Source organism: Synchiropus splendidus, chromosome 7, assembly GCF_027744825.2.
Source record: "Synchiropus splendidus isolate RoL2022-P1 chromosome 7, RoL_Sspl_1.0, whole genome shotgun sequence".
In the NCBI taxonomy this organism is placed as follows: Eukaryota; Metazoa; Chordata; class Actinopteri; order Syngnathiformes; family Callionymidae; genus Synchiropus; species Synchiropus splendidus.
The window spans coordinates 11,129,363-11,135,362 of NC_071340.1; positions in this window are offsets into that span (position 1 = coordinate 11,129,363).

Genomic DNA, 6,000 nt, shown 5'->3' on the forward strand with positions numbered 1-6,000 from the left:
TTTCTGAAGTTCACACAGCTCAAACCACTCAACACATCACAGTCAATTTTCCTATTCACTATTTCCTATTTCCTATACGCAATATGTTTTTCATTTCAAGGCATGACATGAATTTATCTATGTCTTAAAATATACTTTTTTATTAGGGCTGGGTGATATGCGTTTGTCCAGATTCAATATTTTCCAGATACTTGGCTGCCGTTTCGATTTATATCCAGATTGTGATCTATTCATTTAAAAATCCATAAGAATACAAATGCACATCACAGTCCCGCATACATCTGGTCAACCTGCTTTGTGTATTTATAAAGAGTAAGTAATACTCTTTATAAATATACAAAGCAGTTCATGTGCAATGTTTCTGACAGTAATATTTTGGGGGCTATATTGTGTAGCCCTTTGTGAGCTAGAGTTTTTAAAGTGAGGTGCTCAAAAATCCCACGTGATGGCATGATAAAACGAAGAGGAAACATTGCACCAACTGTAAAACACAACACGTTACATGGGACTTTTGGCGACGGAGGGATGTTGGCAGGCTGTTGTTTGTCAAACTATGTGAGAGGGCTACCAATGACAGACAGTGAAAAAACTGATCTCAGGTTTATTGAACTTCAGTCCACGGTTAGAAAACCAGTTCAGACCACGCAACAACCAGACATATTTAGTGCTTTTTACATTAAATGGAGCTTCAAGTCACTTATGTTTCCAAGATGCCCATACATGGAGATCCCAGTTTCCTTCTTTAATCTTGAAACTTCGGGAATCCAGAAAAAAATGTGATGAAAACAAATGTTTTAGAAGGCAAAGCTGAAGAGGGGGGATTCATGGATTTTGAAATTCTGTTATTACCTGCGATAATGGAGTAAAAAAAAAAACAACATCTGGCTGTCATATAGTTTAGAATTTGGCCCCTATCATAACTGAGCATGTCACCTGCGGGTTGGTTGATAGTTTGCTTTTGGATTTTAGTCTGTGAATCAATAATTGAGTCAGAGTTGGCTGACACTTCTCCGAAACAAAACTCTTTTATCATAACTCTTTACATTTATTTGGGGGAAAAGGCAAGACACACACACAAAGAAAACACCTGGGGCCACTTGCTCTGAAGCTGGTGTCCAGCATCAGTACAAGACACTGACCTTTCTATCATCCTCACCACATCTTCATCAACATGTCTGTACATGACAAAGTGGAAAATGTCCAACCCAAGGGAACCAAAATAAAGGGGAAGAGATGAAGGAAGAGAGGAGGAGATCTGACGTCACATCTGCCGCCGCAACTCCCCTGAGGCTACTGGAGTCTTGGAACCTCAGTGGCCTCCACCCAGCAGCCTCCCATCCAACGTGCCACCACTCCCTTCGCTGGCTGTCTTTGGGGCGCTTCTCAGAAGGTGGCACAGCTTCAGATGCAGAATTAAAAACCGACACGGGGACATTTTTCATTTTTCTGCTCTTCCCTCTAGGGTGCAGTTTTTCCTGGGAATTTACAAATGGTATTTGGAATGTGTAACTGAATTGAACCATTGAAATTTGAGACCTTTTTTCTGTAATTTGAGGAAGTAGGACATTGTTTCTCGCGTCAGCGCGGATTGAGACGCGTGTTTGTTTCCGATTGTTGCATCACAGTTTTGACAGTCAAGTTAACCAAGAGCCATTATCGTCTCATCCTGAGCTCGTCTAGAGTAACAGTTAAACCCCTGCCAGCTGTTAACAATGGCCTGCTGTGTTTGTACTGACCGCCGCGACGCCTCGGAGCACACACATGTCCCGCAGCTGTTGACGGCACGCCGAGCCGGTCCATAGCCCCCCCCCCCAATTAAAGCAGCTGGCTTCTCTCACAGTCCTGAACGCAGATAGCTTTGCATGTTTTCGGCTTTATGTCAAGCGTGACGACACAAGTTTGTATGTGGAAACCACGAGGGAAGGATTTTCTAGAGTTAAGACGAGTGACACTTGCATGTTAATGAATGATCTCAATGCGTACTTCATTGAAGTAAATGTATTTAGGAAGATATGTTCTGCTTGTTTACTGAGAAATGTGATGAGAAAAAATACCTCGCTCCATGAAAAAGATCTTTATTAATGCCACATTTTATTGCCTTGTCAAGTGATTCAATACAAAGAATGTTTGTTGAGGTACTGTGTGTGTGTGTAAGACAAAGTGTTTCGTGATGTTTGTTCAAAGAAGGCGGAAAAAGTCAGCAGCCAGCGCACTTCATTTCTCCCAGGCTAAATTGTGGAGAGTGAAACACTGCACCTGTGGTGGTACAAATCAAGATGATGGACCGTGACTCATTCACATCATTTAACCAAATATAATTTGTTGAATAGGTGGTGCATGAATTAAGCCATTGATAAGACAGTATGTACACACAAAAGAATGTGTGCGCCACCTAGCATGCGTGTGTTGATATGTATAAAAAACCTTTATCGAACGTCCCTGTCGCCACTCAGGTGTTGTTCCATGGCTTCCTTAGGTTGTCATGTATAAACTGAAGCAGGCATTGGACGTGCAGTTTTAGAAATGAGGCCCCAGGAGTCTCCTTTTCCCGGATGTGCCCCATTTTTTGAAAGATAACAGTCCAGGATTTTGGTTATGTTTGTCTTAAAAATTCTTTAGTTTGTCTTTGCGTGTTTTTGTCTCCCTTTAAATGGCATTCAACGCATTGCTGTTTGAGAGGTCGGGTCGAAGAATGGTCGACCAATAGGAAAGGCTCTGACTGAAGAAGCTTTTCCTATTGCTCTATTGGCCGCTTTCCCTCTGCAAGCATTTGATTTGTCATCACCGGAGCGTATGAGCCGCAGCACATCCGCGACAACATCTGAGTTGAAAATGTCAAAGCACAAAAGCTAAATTCAGGGAAGCACTTGAGAAAAAAACCTGACTTGAATATGAAGCCCAAACAGATCATATCTGAAACCTCACATCTGGTGACAACAAGCAGACTTGTTATTTTTATTTTTGCTCTATCTGCACTTTAATGCGTCACTTAAGAGCTGGGATGCGCGTTTGATGAAGGTAGTCATGAGGCTTGAGCAGTATGATACGCCACAGATGGGAGAAAATAAAAGCACCAACTGCTTTTTGTTTCTAACTTCCATCTATTTTGATCTTATGTTTCCTGTCCAACTTCCAGTCCTACTTCTAGCCAAGATGCTGGAAGTAGAACAGTACATGATCAACATCTGTTTTCACATCTGACCCCTGGAGCTAAAGCGATATATATACACCAAGAACTGCAGCCAAACATGGATCACTTGCAAAATAACTAGACTTTATTCAGGTCATGATGACCTGCTAGATGAAACATAGACCTGTCTGACTGTCCGCTCCAATAACATGATTTTAAAATTGAGTTGAAGTGAAAGTAGAACCACAAGAGAAGACCATGTTAACAAGGTTAGAAGAAGGATAGAAGGAAAAGACTGTAATCTCTGTTCTCGCTCTTTTGGAGATTTCAGTCTTGAGCAGGGGCTGCTGGGAGATTGGCAGCTGTTCAAGCCCTAATGAGTGACCATCTCCATGACCCTGCCGAGTCCCTCATGGCCTGCAGTCCATCCCTCCGCTCAATAAACCCCTCAGTCTAAATCTGCAGCCTTCAGCTCCTGCCCACCTCACAATTAGTGGAAGGATGGCGCTTAATTGCCACGGCAGGACAAGAGTCTGTGTGGTCCATTCCTCCGCCGGCGTGGCGGCGACAGACCCGGAAGACTTGATGTCCTGAACATCTGAGCACAGCGGCCGTCTTTGTTCACAGAGCAGAGCCGATAGAGAGGCGATGACCGGCGCACCAAGACCCACGGCTCAGTATTAAAAGAGGTCAGCCGGGCAAAAGTTGCTGCGGACGGATCCAAAGTTTGTCATGACTTGTCAGCGCTGAGCCTCACTGAGATCCATGATGTCATTTCCAGCTACAGTTAAAGCTGACTTGTAATCTAAACGCAATTGCAGAGTTCATTTTGGAGTAAACTAAACCCCAAAGAACGGAGAACAACTTGATTCTTTGTTATATATTTTTTATATCCAACTGTTTTCTGAGTTAAAAATCAGCATCCTATAACACTGAGCTGTGTCCATGCAAGTACACACTGTCTCATGATGCAAAGTTAATGAAACCAGACGGTCCACAAGAGGGGGAAACCTGAAATTAAGTCAGGATTAAATGACCTCTGCACAGAGAATGCCCAAATTACATCATCAAAGTCGAGTCAGAGTCTGCTTACAGCTTCCTCTATGTTTTTGAAATGAATTCTTCGTATTTAAGGCAAAACAAATGAGGAAAAGCCTGCGTTTAATTCAAATAAAATAGTGGAGTGAGTCGGAAAAGAGGTCCCGGACTGGGACCTGTGACTTTGCTGCCTTCAGGAATCACCATGTCTCTTTGACTGGCTGAGGGGGTTATCTGTGGTGTAAAAAGGAATGCTTAATGGACACATAAAATGTATCTACAATGGCCGACTGTAATCCGGTCAGGACTCCGTGTGACGCAAATGGATCACTAATAGTTTTTATAAGGATTCCACGGCTGAAAGGAAGAGTTGTTCATAACCTTTTATTCAGAAGTTCTGATATTTTATGCTGCGTTGAATGGAGGTCAGGTGGTCCAGCTGGTGCCTGCTGGACATTCCAGCTCCAGCTCAGTGACTTGACTAGATGCAGAACTGAAGCCAGTCAGCTCATTACAAACAAAAATAGAAGCCTTTGTTTGGTCGTCTGCCCCTTTCGTTCTGGGTTGACTTATTGTAAGCGTGTGCTAATATGCCCAATCATATTTGGTCCTCTTCACGGACAAACATGTTGAGTTTGTGCTTAACTGGGAATAGTACCCAGCTGGAGAAGTTCAAGTGATCACGCAGCAGAGAGGTGTTTGGTAAACCCTCACAATGTGCGAGTTAAGTTCAGGAACGCAAATATTATTTCCTCGCTTTGGAGTTGTTCCCAGGCTCCAGAGGAATTTTGTTCTCGCTAAAAGAAAAGACAGAGAAAAAAAAAACAATTGTTCGGAGACCGCGAAAGAGATACGGGGTAAACAATAGCAATGGCTGAGAGGAAACAGACAAGGATGCAGGTGAAACTGGACGACAGGTGTCAGATGGTGGAGAATTCGATGATCTCGCAGATATTAGATGGCACTTGGACTGTGGCTGGGAGAGAGAAATCCTGCAGCGTCAGCATTTTGTCAACAGTCACAGAAAGGGAATGTGGCGCACTTTCAGTGTGGGAAACTGATGAAACAATGATAAGACTTCTTGAAACAGCTACAGGTGGGAAACTCACCCGAGGCTGGGAGTTCACACTGGAGTGGAAGTTAATCTCATGGTGGGATGGCGGTGTTGTCATTTTAACTGAGGATTGGAAAATACAATAAAATAAAATATAATAAAATATCCTCCTTCGCAGTTCTATGATCGGTTTTCAATACTCTATTCCCCACTGAGATACAGTATATATTTTAATTTTAATTAAAAAATATATAATCTTAAAAAAACATACCAAGTTTGTGCATTATATAAGAAAATTATTATACATTTAAATTAACAGTTCACATTTTTTTGCATTTATGTTTGATTCTGTTGGACGTTTCCAATACCTATTGTGAACCAGAACCCTCTGGTCCTCAGTTGGATCTCTGCTAGTTGTTCCTTGGTCTAGTCTTTTTTTGTCAGGGCTCCTCAACTCAAATATTCAATATTGGTTGCTGTTTTGCCTGTTAATTTGTGCATCAAAGTGTAACTGTAATATCTTATTTAGACAACTTCCAGACATCTTATGATGACTCCAGTCAAAGTTAACATTTCACATCTTAGGTAAGATCATACCGAGCGCATCAGACTTCAAGCAGCATTTCTTTGACATCCCCAACAACAATTTGGGGATGTACAAAAGCCCACAACTCCTCCTTGGATCATCACAGCCTTTAAATATGAACCATGAGAAAGAGCCGACAAACAAATCCACCTCCTCGCGTCCATCTTTTATTCATTACCAGCCTCTAGTCAG